This window comes from Dipteris shenzhenensis, chromosome 4, assembly GCF_047967505.1.
Source record: "Dipteris shenzhenensis isolate YYH24624 ecotype China chromosome 4, Dip_SZ_1.0, whole genome shotgun sequence".
In the NCBI taxonomy this organism is placed as follows: Eukaryota; Viridiplantae; Streptophyta; class Polypodiopsida; order Gleicheniales; family Dipteridaceae; genus Dipteris; species Dipteris shenzhenensis.
In genome coordinates, this window is record NC_141599.1 from 49,894,066 (window position 1) to 49,914,882 (window position 20,817).

The window sequence follows — 20,817 nt, forward strand, 5'->3', positions numbered from 1 at the left end:
AGAAGGGTGGAGAGGGAGCACAAGTATTGGGAGAGGGGCTGGGAGTGGGGAATAGAGAGGAGGAAAGAGAGGTCATCTAATATAAGGTAGGAGGAGAGATTTTTGCTTTTCTGGCAATAGAGATATGAAAGACGACATCATGCGGGGTTTTGGGTTTAAGCTCCTAGCATCGCTATATAGCGACATTTATATCCAAAAAGCATCGCTATATAGTGATGGAACAGGGCAAACCATTGTATATAGCGATGGTTCAGGGCACTTATTGTTAGAAGAGAGGAAAGGAGTTCATGAGTGGCTATTTTTTGGATCTTAATAGATTTCCTTGTAGCTCATATTGTGATTTTGGAAGTGTGCAGATGGAAGGGACGAGTGGAAGCTCGTCAGATGATGCACCAATGCCCAAGAGCGCAGAGTGGCTTATGGAGAGGTTGTATTATCATTGCACTCATTGCCAGCAAGAAGTATGACATCAACATCGTATTGTCATGTGCCACTTACGGATGTATGGGGAGGAGCCCGAACCAGTACCCACTGTTGCTATTGCACGTGGTTATGGATCATCAGTAAGTCAATGCTATTTGAGTTCGTGATTAATACTGGATACCATTATGACACGAAACCTTGAGACAAGATCTTATATTTACCTGAAATCTTGAGACAGGATAAGGAGGGTGGCGAGGGTGCGCATATACCTTCACACTTTGAGCAAGACTATAGTCTCTCGGATGTGCCAGATGATGACAAGGGTATGGTGGACATGATGGATTCTATTTTTAGGGGCACTACATCACATACACACATGATGTCAGAGTCTGAGGTCAATATGCGAGAGTTGCAATCAACACAGTTGTACGAGGGTGCTAGGATGTCTAAACTACAGGCTTGTCTCTCAATCTTGAATCTGCAAGCAAAGTATGGGTCCAAGTCGGATACAAGTGTCTCAGCCTTAATGAGGTTAGCTCCTACATTAATTTGACTCATTATTTGGATATTGTTTGTTTTGAGAATCATCATGTATGTTTGAGAATCATCATTATTCGAAGCCTATGTATGTTTGAATTGTGACTCTCTTTTATTCCCACTTTTTCTCTTCTCACTTTCTCTCTTTTTCTCTCTTATCTCCTCTCTTTTTCTGTCTTTTTTCTCTCCTCTTTTCTCCTTTTTCTCCTCTCTTTTTCTCTCTTTTTTCTCCTCTTTTTTCCTCTCTTTTCTCCTCTCTTTCCTTCTCTCTCTTTTCCCACATGAAGCTTCAATAGCCTACCATTGAGCAAGTAGATACAAACTTCTGTCACTCTAAGTAGGAGTCTGTAAATGCTTGCTCAATGTGAGGCTGTAGGATTCTAAGCTCGCTCAATGTCTTATAGGTATTCTAAGCTGTAGGATTAGTGTACTGATAATCATGATGCATTAGTGTAATTATGATTATGTTATATTATTGACTTGTGATAGGTTGCTCCAGAAGATGTTGCCTACACCAAATACCACGCCCGCATCAAAAGAGATGAAGCGAAGAAGATGCTAACAATGGTGGGTATGGATTATGATACCATCCATGCTTGCCGTAATGACTGTGTTCTCTTTTGTCGTGAGCATGGAGATTTGGCTAGTTGTCCGAAGTGTGGGGACCAACAATATAGAGATGACTTGCAGGGTGAGTAGATACCGGTAAAGGTCTTGAGACACTTTCCCATCATTGCAACAATACAACACATGTTCCGATGCAAATCCGTTTTCTTAAGGTTTTTTAAATAATAAAAACTAAGGAAAATCTTTTATCAGTCTCATGCTATTTTCTGTTGTCATGGATAATGGTTTCTTTAAAAATGGCCTATGTAAAATCTATCACGATTTGCAACTCCTCCCTACACGTACGTTGTCTTATATTGTCTTAAGTCGCTTTTAAAAAGTTTTGTATTTATCTATATTCTCTTCCATTGCATTAACAGTTACATTTTGTATGTATATATTATCTCAAACGTCCAAAGTTTCTACCCCCGTTGCCATGCCACGAGTCAACCAAATAGTCCCTGAGACAACAAAACTCGGCCGAAGCAAGTCCAGCACAATGCTCGCAATGAGCACGACGGTGAGCAATGCATTTTCGCGAATTTCAGAAGCTTCCAAAAGACTGCATGTTTTATTTCACTATTCACATACGTTTACATACATCTTCACAGCACGCGTCAAACCATGTTTCTGAGTACGTGTTTTATTTCTATATTCACACAGAGCACAGGTCAAACCATTCTGGCTATATCATTTACTGGTGTATCAGTTGAACTGCGTCGGTGTCATCCCGCTATTGATCTCATGGCACGGACTGACCTGATCAAAGAATAGACGGATCATTTTCCGGCAGACATTTAACGGCAGAGTCATTACTTAAGCTGCAGGACTCAACGAATTCCCTTACCATCGCAAGTGAAGCCAGGGGGAAGGGAAGGATCTAAACCACATTCGGAAGGCAGAGTTAGAGCTTTAGTGAAATCCGTATCGCCAGGGTTTTCGTTCACCAGAACAATCAGACTCTCGCAGAGGCAATCTGCGCCATCTGCCAAGTTCTCTTGCAGTCCATCACAACATTGTGAACTGGGCGAAGTGTTATCATCAGGGCCAGCGGCGGCGGCGCAATTTTCAGGAACTCTATGATACTTGCTCGTGCAACGAGCCATGGCAGGGTCGATTAGTGCAGCTGCCAACAATATGCAGAGGAGGAGAGTTAGAGAAGGAAGCGCTGGAGCAGGTTTTGGAGCCATGGCGATCATGAATACGCCTTGGTTACATGCATCGGTGTTATAATGCACTACGACTGACTTAGTCCATGCACGAGTATTGACCTTGTATGTCCAACATCTATTTAAAAAGGTGGCAAAACTCGTATGGACCTAGTTGAAATAGTACTAAGAAAGGCAACGTTTAATGCCCATTAAAAACTAGCCTGACTACATGTATAGTTTGTCAACTTGACCAACTACACATGAAACCCATGAGGCCCATATTCCCACCCAAAATATCCCCATAGTCCTTAAGAGGGCCCAAAAGAAAGAAGGTAATACAACTCAAAATTTTAGTAGCTCCTTGCATGTGTGGCTTTGTCCTCTAAAAAGTGGTATTCAACTAAGTAATTAATTAACCACATGAAGGATTTGGGACCTCTCTTTGAACAAATGGATAATTATGTGGGAAGCCCAAGATATGGTGTGATGCATGAAGATATTCTCAAAATTAAACTTGTGGACTTGGTCATTCCAAATGCAACCACAACATTCATTTATCATTGCATTATCTCTCTATAGATCATTCTTTCAATGAGTATTTATGTCATTAGTCATTCTTTAAGTTTTTATTCATAATTCAGAACCTGTTGATGATATTAAAGCAAGCTCAAATGGGAATGTTTCAGATTTTTTGGAAGAACTTGGAAATTTGACAATATATAGCTTTTAAATCCTTTAAAAGAATGGGCCCAACTAGAATATGTGCATAGAGAATACATAAAATATAAAACGAATGCTTGTTTCATTTGGTGCATAACTGTCAAATTTTAAAAAAATAAATAAGCAAACATCTTTTCAAGTACACTTAAAATATTTATATGCTTACCTCATGGTCCTTGAAGTCGATAATGAGGTTTAACTTTAGATATTCTAATGGTTCCATGTCAAGGTATGAGCAACTCTTTGAAATAAAATTGACAATAAGAAGCATTTAGAAGAATTCAATGTAGATGGTGTCTTTACAATCATGTACGATTATTTTAGCTACAATAATCGCTACTAAAAATTATATGTGTTGTTTTACAATTATGCCTTGAAACTTCACATGGGCCATGCTATAATAATTGCTACTAAAAATAAATATGTTTTTTCTCTCTTATGGCTTGACTATTCACATGGACCATAAAAGGAATTGAAGTTAACCAAGCATATGCTAGGAAAATTGGCATGTAACCATATATTATTCATAAATTTATATTTTGCAATTCAAAATGAACTCAAAATTGACAAACTAGAGAAAACAAGTACCAATTTCATCCTCATGAAAACGGCCATATTTTTTCCCATCACAATTTTAAAGCATTTGGATGTAACATTAAAGGAAACATTATGCTCTTTGCCAGTTTTGGGCATTGTGATGATCATTTTTGTCAAATCCAGGATGAATTTAACCATGCCACAAAAGGCAAGGAGCCTAGACACTCTAAAATCCACCACGGAACAAGATTTGATAGTTGGGCAGTGTCCAAATGCCCAAACTCACAATTAATCAGGCAGGCTTTTGGGGTTTCTGGGTTCCTTGCAATGTCTAGGTACAACTTTGCCTTCTGCGGTATGGTCAAACTCCTCCTGGAATTACATCATTTACTCTTTCAAAACATATCGAAATTGAAAACAAAAATCTAAATGCATCATATCGACATTGAAAACATAGAAAAAGAACTCAACAATATAATGTTGAAGAATCAAAGTACTTTTTATTATATGATTTTGCCCTATGGGCATCAGCTACAAACATATGTCAAAAGAAAGGGGATATTCTAAGGGCTAAGGCTAGTGTCCATGTAGAGCTACTTTGTGAGAGCCATATCCTTGTCCATCATGGTGACACACTTCGCATCAATGGCACACAAGCTTGCATCTTTGAAGAGCCCTGTTATATCCTACTCTGTTGCCTTTTGGAGCGCCCCATGGCACCTATACTAAAATACAAATTATCCTTGTATCCCTATGCAATCTCTCGTACTTATAATGCATTGAAAATGAGCATGTGAGATCACATTCTAAGGGCTCTTTTGTAGTAGTTGCTTGATTTCTCTAAGGGCTCTTGCTCTTGGTTTCACTCTGTATGGCTTTCTCACTCTTGGTGGAGGCCGCCGTACAGGTACCCGCATGTGGGTCCAAGGTCTCTTATCAACTTTGAACTTCCTTCAAATCTTCTCTTGCTTTTGCTTCCTCACTATCTGAATCCTCCTCATGTGCCCATCTCAAACTTGCACCTTGATGATAATCCTTGTGATGGGTATTTCGTGGTGTTTTCTTTGTTCTATCCTTGGAAGTTGGAGGTGGCATCGATGGTGGCAAAGGGACCCCTATTAGTGGTATAGGTACTATATCCAAGTTGGCTATCAAACAGGAAGGGGAATTATGGTCAATTCCTTACTATCTGGTTCTTGCGAGGCGACTTGTCAGCAAGGTTTTCAATGTTGGCAAGATACTCAAACATGTCCTGCTCTTTAGTTTCATCAGCTGAGGAAGACTTTTGTCTACTAGGGGACTTTGAGGGGACTTTTGTCTACATGAGGATGGGAGGAATGTTTCTCATGGAAAGGAGAGAGCTGAGTAGATTTGTCATGATGGTTAGGGGAGGGCTCATAGGATTAGTGTTGGTTGCACTCATGCAAATCCGGGGAGGGCTCACGAAAGTCAAGAGGCTCACGCAAGTTCTCTTGGGAGTTCGAGGAGGGCTCACAAGAGTTAGAGGAGAGCTCATGGGAGTTGTGGCGTGAATATCATGGGAGAGCTCATGAGAGGTATCACCAGAGGGATTGGTGGTGGAGTTGGAGCGATTATGTCCTCAAAGGGTTTCATTTCCCTAAAGGGATTCATGTGTCCGGAGCCCATGGAGTGGGAGCAGGTCATAGAGCTAGAAAGAGAATGATGGTGGGAAGGCCTAAGTCAATGTCCTATTGGCTTGGCAATGTTTTTCACTCTTGCCATCGAATAATGAGAGTCAAGTTCAAACAACCTTTTCAAAAGCTAACTTTAGCCCATCTTCTTTTTAGGCCCCTTTAAAGTAGGTTTAGGGTTTTGGTCCCTCCTCTGCACCTCCCCACCTCTCCACCCCGCCCTCGACCCCGAACTTCCAAACATAGATGTAAATCCAAAATACTATTGTGGATTGTTTGGTAATTGCAAATGTTTCTCCTTAAAGATTCTCTCCAAATTAGGGGTAATTCAAAAATGTGCATAAAATTTACAATAGAAATTTATAAGAAGGCTTAAAATATACCATATTTTAGGTTCTTGTAAGAAATTACTACATAGAATATAGAATATATACTAAAATTAGATGCTCAAACTTCTCATCTTGGGAAGCAATAAAAATGTAATTTAAAAGTATGTAACTCAATACACTTAAAGAGATTAGAACATATAGGCAAATGAAATATTATTGGTTTTTTCATTCTTTTATTGAGTTGGGCCTAGTGCTTGTACATACTATTAACTAGAAAAGAATTTAAGGCATGATGCTAGATGCTAGGCATGGCGATGCTCGAGGGCCATGGAGGAAAAGGGAACGTGAGGGAAGAAGCATTAACATAGGTGGGGAAAAAAGATTAAGAGGGGTAGGAATGAAGAGGGGGACTATGGCACAAGGGAGAAGGAAGAGGGGGAAGAGGAGCATGTGCATGATGGGAGGTGGAATGTAGAGATGGAGACATCAAGGGAACAGAGTCACGCTTTATTAGAAAGGAAGGATGGGGGGGGGAAAGCAAAGTACTAGCTAGGTGACTTTACAAGAATGAGTGTGTTCCATCAAGGAATAGCCCCCTCCTTTTATAGCCAAGAGAGGGGGTCTCTCCCAATAAATGCATCCTCCCACATGCATGGTGTGTGTGGAAGAGTGTCCCATGTGGGCTAGGCAGTTACACACTCTCAATTGTGTGCGACAACCCTTTACCTCAATTTTCCACATACATCAACCCCCATATCCCAAGTCTAAGATACTCCCTTGGTCTCTTCCCAATTTTATAATACATTCAAACATCTAAGAGGACAAGTGGAGGGTTGGCACAATGAATCTTGCCACCTCATCCTACTTTCCCATTATTTAACTTACATTCTTTGACTTTCTACACCCCCCCCACATGGGCCTATCCTACATGGAGGGAATAATCCAATATAATATCCATCTCCACCTATTTTATATTGCTTCTCCCATGGTGCTTGGGCCATATCTCACTCAATGCAGGCGTGGGACTACCTAGGTGGAGGGGTGGTGCATGGAGGACCCATGCCACCTTATCATTATATTATTACTACCATGGATTATGTACAACACACCTTATGGTTCCTCTTACATGGAAGGGTGGCACATGGTCATGCCCTGCCCCCTCAACCCTGGGCCTTATGCACACCATATTTTATTATACTATTGCCACACATACAAGCACACACACATATTTATGACTTTTACTTTGGTCAAATTTATCCATAACAGTTCCCCCCCCCAGGCAGGGAATGCATATCATTTCCATGCATGGGACCATCACGCACAAAGAAGGGCTTGAGACAATGCTTGTTGATCACCTTCTTGCCATATGGCTCATGCAGCTCCTGAACTTACAAGTATAGACCCATTGCTACATTCCTTGATGACTTTGTATGGACCAATCCATAGTGGCAAGAACTTCTTATCCATTTGGTGGTCTAATCTATTATCAAAGCATAGCACATCCCCCTCAGCAAAGTGTCTTTTCCATCCCTTGCGAATTTTAGCATCCAAGCGGGCCATTTGTTGATTCTTTTGGATCTCTGTTTGATGTAGTGCAAGGCGTCAGGTTTCATCTAACTTCTCAAGTTGTACCAAACCTGGCCTCTACATGTTCATCTTCTGTCATCCTCTATTCTTGTGTAAAAATCTCAAGGCTGGAATCTCTATCTCTAGTGGTAAAACTACCTTAGTACCGTACACAAACTCAAAAGGAGTGTGACCTGTAGACATTGTATGAGTGATGTTGTAAGCCCACATAGCTTCAGTGACCTTTTGATCCCACTGGCTCCTATTCCCTGTGGCCATTTTTCCCATGGATTTACAAAGGAGGCCATTGGTCTGCTCCATTTGTCCCATGGACACAAGATGATAGATGCTAGAAGTACAGTGATCAATACCCATGCGATCCATGAGCAATTCCACTGCTTCATTTAAGAATGGACTCCCATGGTCAGATACTATTTCCATGGGTGTCCCAAACCTTGTGCAGATACGTTCAAATATGAAATTTGAAACTACCTTACCATTTACAGCGGGGAGGGTGATAGCTTTAGCCCACTTAGTGACATACTGAGTGGCTACCAAAAGATACTTCTTTTTGTGGATAGTCATGGGTAGGGGCCCAACAAAATCTATTCCGCACTTCTGAAATGGATGGATGGACAATAAGAAGCATTTAGAAGAATTCAATGGGCCCAACTAGAATATGTGCATAGAGAATACATAAAATATAAAACAAATGCTTGTTTCATTTGGTGCATAGCTGTCAAATTTTAAAAAAATAAATAAGCAAACATCTTTTCAAGTACACTTAAAATATTTATATGCTTATCTCACGCTCCTTGAAGTCGATAATGAGGTTTAACTTTAGATATTCTAATGGTTCCATGTCAAGGTATGAGCAACTCTTTGAAATAAAATTGACAATAAGAAGCATTTAGAAGAATTCAATGTAGATGGTGTCTTTACAATCATGTACGATTATTTTAGCTACAATAATTGCTACTGAAAATTATATGCATTGTTTTACAATTATGCCTTGAAACTTCACATGGGCCATAAAAGGAATTCAATTAAGCAAACCATGCTATAATAATTGCTACTAAAAATAAATATGTTTTTTCTCTCTTATGGCTTGACTATTCACATGGACCATAAAAGGAATTGAAGTTAACCAAGCATATGCTAGGAAAATTGGCATGTAACCATATATTATTCATAAATTTATATTTTGCAATTCAAAATGAACTCAAAATTGACAAAGAGAAAACAAGTACCAATTTCATCCTCATGAAAATGGCCATATTTTTTCCCATCACAATTTTAAAGCATTTGGATGTAACATTAAAGGAAACATTATGCTCTTTGCCAGTTTTGGGCACTGTGATGATCATTTTTGTCAAATCCAGGATGAATTTAACCATGCCACAAAAGGCAAGGAGCCTAGACACTCTAAAATCCACCACGGAACAAGATTTGATAGTTGGGTAGCCTCCAAATGCCCAAACTCACAATTAATCGGGCAGGCTTTTGGGGTTTCTGGGTTCCTTGCAATGTCCAGGTACAACTTTGCCCTCTGTAGTATGGTCAAACTCCTCCTGGAATTACATCATTTACTCTTTCAAAACATATCAAAATTGAAAAAAAAAATCTAAATGCATCATATCGACATTGAAAACATAGAAAAAGAACTCAACAATACGATGTTGAAGAAAATCAAAGTACTTTTTATTATATGATTTTGCCCTATGGGCATCAGATACAAACATATGTCAAAAGAAAGGGGATATTCTAAGGGCTAAGGCTAGTGTCCATGTAGAGCTACTTTGTGAGAGCACCATGATGTTAGGCCAGTGGATGAAGGGATCCAATGATGCGAACTAATCTGTTCTAACATAGTTCAATGCTTAAGAGCATGGTATTTACTCTTTCTAAATTGATGATCAACTGCATCCCATTACTTTGATTACTGAATAGCCAAAGCATTAGAATTGCATTTTGCAACATACCACATCATCAAGAAGCTTTGCACTTTATTTATTAAAGAAAATGAAACCCTAGAACAGTTTGCTTAAATGATTTCTAAGTATGTCTAACTTTTGTTTTTCAAAATTTTGTTACCTCATTTTCTTCTCTTTCGTTGTCTCTTTTCTTTTTTATTTTCTCTTTGAAAAAATTTTGGGGGGTAGAATTTTGGACTTTAGAACAACCAAAATTTAAATTTGTACGATTGGATATATTCTAGTCTTATAGATATATATATACGTAAAGAAACAGAGATTAATCGAAAAGCGCATTGGGTTAAGGGTATTATGTCTTACTTGTCTGTCTGCCTCTGCAAGAGTCGTTTTGTTGAACTCTTGGGCAAATATAGTTACTATATGAATAGCAAGGCAGCAAGAGACAAGACAAGAAAGTGATTCTAGAGAAAGAGATGCATCATTAGAAGTTTGCGTTAGGCAGGTTGCTGGCAGCACACCAATCTCTAAGAGAGGCTTGGGGGGGTGTGGCTGTAATTCAGCACAGCAGGTCCATAGTAAGAGAAGCCCATTAAAGCTGATCCGAGGCAGAGATATGCGTCATAAAGAACAAGGTTCTCATGCGCGAGCATATAGAAAGAGAACAGTCAATGGCACACGGAAAAGTGGCACGGAACTTGTTGGGAGGATGAAGTTAAAGGGCAAGCCACCTTAGAAGTGGGCACAATTACGGTAGGAAGAGTTTGGAAACAACCATGGAAGGTAACTCAATTGCACATGATGAATCTTTATTAATTTAATTGTTAAGGTGTACATTTGTGTTTACTTCACAATTGTCTTAATATTGCTGAGATTGTTAAGCTCAGTTTGCTGTTTACTTTTCTCAAAGAAAGACCGAATGTGAACATGCGCGGACTGTATAGAGGTGGAATTGAGTAAAAGTGCTCAAGTTCTAAGCCTTTGGGTATCCGCTTGGCTGCATTCTCCATGCTGCCACATCACTTTTGATTCTTGTGCAGAGCTTTGTGGGGGGAAGTGTTTGCTGGTCACTATATACAAATGAGAGAAAGAGAGCGAGAGAGAGAGAGAGAGGTGTTCATCAAAGTCTGTGGAAGCCCAAGGAGGCCTATAGGCTATGAGGCTAGCTGCAATTACATCATGTGGAACAACACCTTTGGAGCTAGAGGTGTCTAGCATGCTCAAGATCTATTGCTGGTGCCCCCTACTCTCTGTGAGGCACACCTATGGGCATCATGAAGTAGACCGATGCAGTGATGCGGCAATGATGTTGCCTCCAATAGGGTGGGAGCTTACTGGGCTCGCGTCCAATCTCTTGTTGACTTGACAATTCTATAGGGTAGGCCCGAGGTCTCCAGCTCAGCAACTCCCTCACTGCTATGAGCTTTTCTTTTTTGAAGAAGCCTATGATCTCCTGTTGTTGGATCCACGTCCAACCTCAAGCCTTGTGAGCTTAGATTGGATCTTGGTGACTTGGTGACTTGACAACTCTAGAGGGTAGGCTTAGGGTCCCCAGCTCGGTAATCTCCTAGTCACTATGGACTCCGCTTGTATGAAGAAGTCTGTGATCTCTTGCTAGTAGGGCCCATGTCTAGCCTCAAGCCTCATGATCTTGGAGCAAAACTATAGGGCACAGGTCAAGGTAAAGTTCAAACCGACTCATGTTGATTTATCCTTGTCCGATGAATGTCTACTTTCCATAGGTCATCTCTACTGACCCGATGAATCTCCTACTGTGTTACACGCAAGGTCGTCGTGTCTAGAGAGTATTGATATGGAGGTAGGTGGTCGATAGACATGCCATTTGAATGGAACCAGTTTCTAACTTGTATAGAACATCACTACAGATCTCCCTTGGCCATGAGCTGCATAGATGATGAATGATCCCTTTTTGCTTGACTGTGTGCTTTAGGCCATGTTGTCTAGGTCAATTGAGGTATGTAAGGACATGAAACAAGGCATCTATGTGTAGAGGTCTTGGTACAAAATCAGTAAATATGATCTCATATGCAATGCACCTCTTCCTCTAGATCATCTAGGAGTGCGTCATGACCTCTCGAAGCTTGCCTAGTCATCTACCACCCAAAACACTTCTACATATAGGGCTGCTGGTTGGATAGAGAGTCCAAAAAGACGGACTTCGCATTAACATGCTGGAAGTGTGCTGTCAAACACCATGGCTCCCATCTTGCTAGTGATGCATACCCTCTAGTCAAGCATGCCTACATTTGGTTTCATGGTGAACTTGGGTGACTATCCCAACTAGCTCACCTGCAAGGGTGAATGTCTTCCCTAAAGTTGAGCTTCAGTTGAAGATCATAACCTTGGATTTGACCCTCATGTCCTGGCTTTCACTAAAAGCCTCGAGTTGCCAAGTGTATTATAATTCCTTTATTGTGTTTGAGATCAACGCAATGTCGTTAGCATAAACTATCAGGGCATAGGGGAACCTTATTTCCTCACAATTGTGTTGCTCACCTCCTTGGATAGTCATGGTACACAGCGTTCTTGTGACTTTGTCATATAGAGCCATGAATAACCATAAAACATCGAGGTGATACCTGGGTCCCCAAGTTGTGAGATGAACTGGGCCGGTGCTACGGCTTTCTTTGTACCCCCCATGTAGTTCTTGAACAGCTTGAGCTCTAGCACAGAATGGCTGCAAGCCTTATTGTTTCTAAGGCCTTCACATTAATGAAGCTACGCACTCGCTGTCCGCAAAGATGTGAGTTATCCTGCCATATATTTTTCCATTCAAACAATTCTTGCACCCATCAATACATCCCGGGATATGGAGCTCATCTCTATTAATAGATCTTGTGCTTTCGACATGGAGAGCTACAGGCAATGTCATCCTGTCCAGAATAGGACAAGGCATTTTAAGGTTTAATAAGACTCTAGAAGCTCGTCGTGGCCTATCTGCTGCCAAAAGAATAGGCTGGCTGTAACCTCCTTTACGTTTGCCTGAGCAGCATTGTGCATCAGTGTGCTAGGGTTAGAGTGGAATGAGGGAGCCTTTTTTGCTTTTGAGTCGAGGATTGTCCCTTTTTGCTTTTGAGTCGAGGATTGTCCTATGCATTATGGAATGGGAGCCTTTTTTTGTTTTTTCTGTCAGAATTGTCCTATTCATTATGGAACCCTTTCCTCATCTCGAGTTTCATGCTGAGTTTCATTCTTTCTCAAATCACTATCATCGTGTTGCTTAGGGTGCTATTTCTCACACCTATATTCACCCTGACTATCTCCACTACATAATTGAGTTTGGATCTATACCATACCAATCACTTGGGCTGCTTACTGAATGCATTGTGTGGTGCAAATGTGGTCTTTATGCTTGTTGCTGTATTATGGCTCATACAAGCTCTCACATATGAGGTGATGGAGGCTAATCTGCCTTTGTCATCTTGTCTCTTTTTCGATTCCTACACAAATAGTGAGACCTTCCAAAACTGTTGGTTGTATAGTTGGACCAATCTTGTATGTACTATGCATTGATGCATACCATAAGTTGGTCCAAAATAAGAGGGGAGACAAAAATATCAGCCCAAGTGTACATGGCAAATTACTCATCTTTCTCCACCAAATATGGGCACAACTTTGGAATTGCATACTAGCCTTGTAATAGGTGAGATGTCTACCTTGCTCTCCCTCTAGCCTGTTATCTCTCGATTGTGTGGAGTGAATGCATTGTAAAGAGAGAGACACACAAGAACTTGTGTGCTTACCTTGAGCGTGAGAATGAGGTGCGATTGGGTTGCAATAGCCCGTCCTCTGTTAAAAGTATCTACTGTCTATTACTAAGCCAAAAGGCTGATTACAATTGTGGCCCATAGGCAATGAACAATGTTTTAAGGTCACCCTTCCTGTGAGGATGGAGAATGGAGATGAGACGGAATGCCCTCCCCTCCTCTTGCTGCTGTCCAGTAGTGCTGAACTGCTTCTGGAGCTGACGTCTGAGACTGCTCTGACTGGTTCTGGAATGCAGGGGGGGGTCCTTTATATAGGTTGGGGCCCCTCCTGTTCCCAGCCAACTGTACTGGCTGCTGCCAGCATGGCAGTCATGCCATGGGCTTACAAATGCCCATGGCATCCATTCAGCTGAAGCTGAGACCAGGGAAGAGATGCATCACCTCCTTGTAAGCTGAAAGGAGGTGAGGATAGTCGGAGAAGAAATCCTCATTGACCCATGGGGCTTCGCTTGAAGTGCGATGCGTGAAATTGACTGCAGAGAGACACTAACGGTTGCCTGTACCGATGGAGAAGGATGTACTTGGCTTCCACGACCTTGGTCTCTTCTATGATCTCTGGCTGCTCCACTTCGGGATGGACTATCAATGCCATATCCATATATGGTTTGAGCCACGACACATCAAAACAAGGTGCATGGTCCATGTGTTGGGAAGTTGGAGCTTCATGGACACGATGTTCATGATCTGAAGGATTGGAAAGGGTCAAGCTTTGATGTACATTACTTTTCAATGTGCTTGAGGTGCTTCTTTATGGTGCAAAGATATACGCGCTACGATTCCTTGTACATTGCCGGTGGTTGTTGGGTTGCGACTGGTACAACTCCTATGTTTTGGCAATGTGTCCTTGATAGACTCCATGATTTGCTCATAGGAGCTTTGTGATACGATCATCTCATACACCTTCTTGGATGTCTTGGTAAGAAGAGTATGAATTTTCTCCCAAAGGCTACTTTATAAGGTGTCCATAGTCCTACCCGCACTGACGAGTGGGTATCATTTAGGATCCCTTGGACCAAAGGAAGGAATTGTTCCTGTCTGGACTGGGAATTGGTCACATAGTACTTCAATACGTCGGAGGCCATATCTTTGTCTGGCTATCTGATTGAGGATGGAAACTGCTAGGAAAATTGTGTTTCATCCCGAAAGTATCAAATGTCCTCCAAACTGACTGGTGAACTTGGAGTCTCTATTTGAAACAATGAGCTTGGGAATGCCACATATTAGCTCCACCATGTGAAGAATAGATGGGTATTGTCTTGTGCGTCAATGGTTTGCTTGCAAGGAAGGAGCATGATAAACCTACTGAACTGATCGACAATAGTCAAACACATCGTGTTCCTGGAACCAATGGATGGCCGAAGTTTTGTCATGAAATCAATGCTGATCTGCTTGAATGTCTGATCTGGAATCTTAAGTGGCTGAAGCAAACTTGGCAACTTCCCATTAGGAGCCTTAACTTTGTAGCATACCTCGCATTGGGGTAATGTAGTCGTGTACATCATTGCGAATATGTGCCTAGAAGTATTTTCTTTCGACCTTCTCGAGGTACTCTGTACAGCTCTGTGTCCACCCACTGTTGAATCAAGTGTTTCATGCAACAACAATGTAGGCTGAAACTGGGAAGGAACATATAAGCATAACCTTGAGAACTTGTAGGACATGTTGGACATGCAATGGATGTTGTGCAGGATCCTTGGAAAAAATAAGAATAAACACTGATTTACCAATAACAGGCTTAAAGATCTGCAACATCATCTGAGTGAACATCGCACATGGAGAATCACACAGTTTGATGGAACCATTCTGTAGCAACTCCTCTAATTGCTCCTCCATGGCCTTACTGAGCTGGTAGGGGTGCTTGTTGGGTGGTGAGGCTCGTGGCATGAGCTCAATCCTGGGATCCTCTAGCGATGGAGGTAAGTTGGATGTGAGAAAGATGTCCTGGTATTCTTGCAATAAGGCCTCCTACTATGGTTGGTGGCTGATGGTTCTACAGCAGTGCTGACATAGACACAAAACACTTCCCCACCTTTGTTCATCTCCTTGGCCAACTGAATTGCTGAAATCAATGGATGAGGAGAAACATTTTAAAGCCAAGGAATGAACTTCTTACCAATGGTTGGAAGGTAGACAAAAAGATACTTCCCCAACTCTGTCTCTTTGGCTAACCAAATTACTGAATTCGATGGTGAGGAAAGCCAAGGAATGAACTTCTTACCAATGGTTGGAAGGTAGACAAAAAGACACATCCCCAACTCTATCTTCTTGGCTAACTGAATTATTGATATCAATGGCGAGGAAAGCCAAGGAATAAACTTCTTACATGGCAAGATCCAATTCCTTCGTTTGGTAACTGGGTTGCACCTTGAACTGTTGCCACCATCGATCTACCAAGATGATGTCCGCTGCTTATGTGGGTGTGATCTTGAGTGGCCAAGTGCCAGCCCATCCAGGAATCTTCAAGATGGTGTCTTTGGCTTGCATACTGCTGTCTTCAATCTAGCCTGTGAATGCTCCATTTAAGACCACCGTATTTGTCGGTAAAAGAAGATGTCAAGCATGCTTTGCTGCCTTGGTGGAGATGATGTCGAAGTCTCTAAATTTGCAAGGACGAGGACTTTTTGACCACCTATCTATCCATAAAAGTGGGACATGGTGGGAAATTCACGAGGTTCCCTCTTTTGTTGATCTTTGATTTGTCGAAGATTATGGATCTCATCTTTGCCAGAGTTCAAGTTGAAAGTGGCCAAATGTGTGTGGTCATCTCCTTGCAATTCTTGAAGTGCGGGCAATCATTCTTGCGATGACCTTGCACGTGAGTGACTATCGTGAGATTGAGACTGCACTATGTTGTGTTTTTTGAGGATGAGTTTGGGTATATAATCATTCTTGCGAGATGACCCTGCACATGATAGTAATAACATTAATCCTCCTTGTTATACCTGACCGGAGTCTCGGCATGTGGAAATTTATCAAAGCCCTTGCTGTCCTTCATGGTTTTGTTCTTCTTGGACTGCTATCCAATATTCTTCCCACGTTGGAGCTAATGTCTCCTGAGAAAGTGAATCTTGGTACTTCTTGACTTGGGACCTTGCTGCCTCTTGCTCATGAGCTCGAAATTTTGTGTGCAAGCTTGTAGGTTGTATCATATGAGGGCTCAGGGGTCTATCTAGCTACTGAAGAAGGGTGGGGACAAGACCGTGAAATTCCTTCATAGGTTGTGGATAGACATCCAGTGGTACATATGCAGTTGCTGTGAATCAGTTCGCATAGTGGTTGACAAAGTTGGAGGGGCCCTTGGAAAGCTCAACGAATTGTGTCCCCAAGGGATCCACGTATTGTGGTGATAGGAATCGTGTCTTGAATCCTGATGTCCTTCAAGAGTCCCTTCCATTTAAAATATGCTATCTCCATCAAAGCATCATAATGATCCGCCTGCCGCTTGTGCCACCATGTGACGGTGATAGCGGGGGAAAAAGCAGTAGGGGAGCAGTGGAAAAAAACCTCAAGTAGATTAAATATGGTTTCCTGCTTACCAACACCTCTCTCAACCAGCAAATAGACAAGCCTTCAAAACAAACAAAGTCACCACCACCATCGTTTCAATTAAGCATAAGTCACTGAATCCAACAAATAGCTTCAGATTTAGAGATGTAGCGTGGACACCGATGGGATCAGCATAGTGTGAAGCTCAGAGTGGATAGAGCAAATGCACAATATCGAGAGCAGCATGTCACAGACTCGAGACTAGCTCATACAACGATTGACTGGGACAAAACGGACAAATTCACAGAAGTCCCCATAGAGATTCCCAAAACCAATACACCTTCAGATCAGCCGCCCAAAACAGATGCATTTGTCTCAGCTCATACTCGAGCTTATGCACACAAGCATAGATCCAAAACCTCGACGTTGCCACATAGGCATCTGTACAAATCCCCGTGCTTAACTGAATCAAACACTTGCGCAATCCCTGTGAGCAGACCGTACATAAGGGCTGTATTCAGGCTGTCCCGTATACCGTCATCAATCTTTCTGTCCAAACCTACGCCAGCGTGTAGAGCAGCCCTGTCAGCAGACCGTACAACACTCGTGTGCAAGCGACAGGCGTCTGCGTACAGCTCCCGTACATGCAGTCCATACCAAAGTCGTACACGTGTGTACACAAGAACGTGTATGATCCGTACATAGACCTCGGGCAGTCCGTATTCAATTGCCTGTACGTCTCAGCAGACCATCTCGCCTCTACCTCGCGTGATCACTAGCAGGTCTGCGCCCGTACGGAAATGAGCAGCCCCAAAGCTCTCTTCTCTCCCTTCGTAATTGTGCCTTTGCTTGATTACCAAGCTCCTCCAGGCTTCCTATCAATCTCTTCCAGCTTTCATATATTTCCAAAATTGATAGTGTGGAATTTTTTAGGGATAAAGTTTGTATGCCTTGCATTCATCTTCAAAGTGGGCATTTGCAACAGGAAGAGAATCGTTGCAAATAGTGAGAGGGAAATGTAGCGGGTTAGAATGACAAGATGTTGATTAAGGGATATGAATTCTACGCGGCATTGGGTGATGAATTGATTATTGAAGATCATGGAGGTGAAAGTTATCTTTTCACAACTCACAAGACGCTGTAGAAGATAGCGTATGATTTTGAAACATAAATTTTGCAAGGCCGAAGTTATAGATGGAAACAAATTTGAAGCTGCATGTTATAGGATCAGGAAAGGTAGGACAAAGTTGTTGTAATCTTTAAGAGTAGGATGTGGTTTCAAGCTATATGGGGAAAATGCCAGTATGTACAGTAATAATTATTCATTGCCATTTGAATTTTTTTGAGGCATGAAATATGCCCGTTTAAAAAGAACACTGGTGTGGAAGAACCCAATTCAACCACATGATTGAATAATTGTGGGAAGAGGGATTGAGAAGAGAATCATGTAATATTAAGAACAAGGAATCGGATCTATGACCCGGGCAGGAAACTCCGGAAAACAATAGCAACCATGTGGAAAATTTCAACCAATGTTTTAGAAGACAAATCACAAGAGATGAGAAAAATACTTCATTAATATGCAGCATAATAGCTATGGTGGGGCTTCTACATTTCCTAGTATGGCATGGAGCTCAGTGATTCAGGCATGTGGATCATAGTTCAGAGTTTTTCATTTGTTTGCTCGTTGGATATCACAACCACCAATTTTAATCAGCCAGAATATTAGAGACAGTTGGGTCAGATTGTATGTCCAAGTGTATAAAACTTTAAGAATTGCCAAGTCACTGAACATTAGCATTTCAAACTTTAAGAAGTAACCATTAGCATTTCAAACATAGATTGTTTGTCTTTTACTCTTCTCAGAATTAGGGAATTATAAAGGAATATTGCCAAGACAATACATTTCTGGCTTGTTTTCATAGTTGCTCAAAACTGTCATGGAATTTATTGTTGCAATACCTTGACTGTAGCAAGCTACTGTGCTGTTGCTCCTATTCTCATGGTTGGTCATTTGGATCCGGTTCTATTCGAAGCATTGTATGTAAGTGAACTCACTTCCTTTTTAATCTATGAGTAAATCCCTTTCTCTCTTGGTACATACGTCTGCAAGCGAATCTACCACGTACATATAGCAATTCTGTTAAAATTTCAGAAAGAGCTTTTACAATTACAATAGTTGCGTGTTGTTCAGATTATTCACGATTTCCATGTGCTGGCAAATTGATTTGCAGGCTTCTCAGCACGCAATTTTTATAATTTCCAAGATACCTCAGATAACTGAAAATTTTCAGGTACGTAGTTTATAACCCTGTATTCCCTTGACAGCAATCAAACACCTTAGAAAATCTTTTCCTTCCTCTCTTTGACATCGGTTGCTTTGACCCATTCCTATACCTCTAGCTGAACCGCTGTCGAATTTCCTGTCTTAATAGCAGCGTAATTGATCTTGCAGAACAAGAGCACTGGCCAGCTAAGCTTTATCACTAGTTTCTTAAACTTTGGAGGCTGTTTTGGTGAGTTTTCACGTCTGAGACTGAACGAATAATCCATTGAAATGACCGTCATAGTCTAGGACAAGGGGAAAAACACGTAGTCACTAGCGATGCCTTGGTCCTTTTGACTGACCACACGATTGGTGGCTGAAAATTGAAATTATTGTTCTATCTTGCAGCGCGCCTGTTTGTCCTTGTTCATATATTGGATATGGGTTATATTAAGTAGCTCTCAGTTTGGCTAAGGCTCTTTCTCCATCTCCTATCTTGAAGAATGAAATCCACTTGACACAATTGCAGGTGGTCATCTGTCTCTCAGCGATAAACTTTCTGTAGAGTATAAGTTATTTGTTATTGATTTGAAGAATGATGTGAACTGATATAAAAAATTACAATTTCTTGATCTTTGTCTTTTCAGTTGTCTTGCATAGATCATCTTTTGAGATCTTAGCTAAATTATCAACTCTTGGACAATAATTGGGCGAGAGAGTTAAACAATTAGCTATAGTTCCAAGTTGAGAAGCTTGCTAATTGTGTGGACGTTAGGGTCCATGCTTATCTCACAAAAGATTAATGATAGGGTGCGCGCACACGCACATGCACACGCACACACACTGTGTGTGTGTGTGTGCTCTCTCTCTCTCTCTCCAGTCCTAATTTTCTAAGATGCAAATGAAAATTAACTAGCATTATGGCTTGGTAGGAACAAAGATGGCAACAAACACAACCATCGTAGTGGTTGTTATTTCAACCACTATGCTAGTCACTTATAAAATAATATTATCCCCACGTCTCTCTCTCTCTCTCTCTCTCTCTCTCCCCCCCCCCCCTTTCCTCAATTTCATAAGATGTAAATGATAATTACCTAGCATAAATATTTGGGGGGGGGGAAATTGATAGCAATAGGCACAACTAGCATTGGTTGATGAATGGAGCTTAGTGACCGCTTGCAAAATGAATCTCTCTCTCTCTCTCTCTCTCTCTCGCTCTCACTACTTGCAAAATGAATCTCTCTCTCTCCCTCCCTCCCACCCCCCCCCTCTCTCTCTGTGTGCCCCTCCAACCCCCCTATTCCATAAGGTGCAAATGAAAATTAACCAGCAGAATGATTTGGGAGGAGAAAAGATAGCAGCAATAGACAACATTAGAAGTCAGACAACTAACCTACATAGTGTCAAGCATGCGTATGATGTGTTCTTCATGCTGCTTCTACCCCCTCCACATGGTACATATGTTCTTGTTTTGAAAAACTCGTGTTATTGTGCCAAAAAAATCTCACTGTAGTGATCACTTCTTCACTTAGGTGGTCTTTCCTTTTCTTGCATTGTGTTGATGCTCAGAGGCTTATCAAATTGGGTTACATTTTTTCCACTGGCCAAGCAGTGGAATCATGTTGATCCTTTTCATGGACAACATCGTTAATGTTGCCCAAGAAGTTCATTCTAGAGGAAAATAACATAGCCAATGTCACTATCTTTCAACTATGTTATCTTAGCTTTGTATCCTTTTCACATTACCTAGCACGGTAAAATTTTCAATGACATGAGCCTAGGACCACGTCAAATGACTTGATGTTTGCTCCCAGTAGCTTTGAGA

The 20,817-nt window shown here is 41.4% G+C and overlaps 1 long non-coding RNA gene across 1 annotated transcript; it reads left to right on the top strand.

The window, feature by feature from the left end:
* Positions 1-18,703: 18,703 nt before the first annotated feature.
* Positions 18,704-19,242, top strand: LOC147902990 (uncharacterized). The gene is made up of 3 exons (XR_015540846.1): positions 18,704-18,770; positions 18,961-19,020; positions 19,182-19,242. It is a non-coding gene; the product is annotated as an uncharacterized LOC147902990 (long non-coding RNA).
* The last annotated feature ends 1,575 nt before the right edge of the window (positions 19,243-20,817 follow it).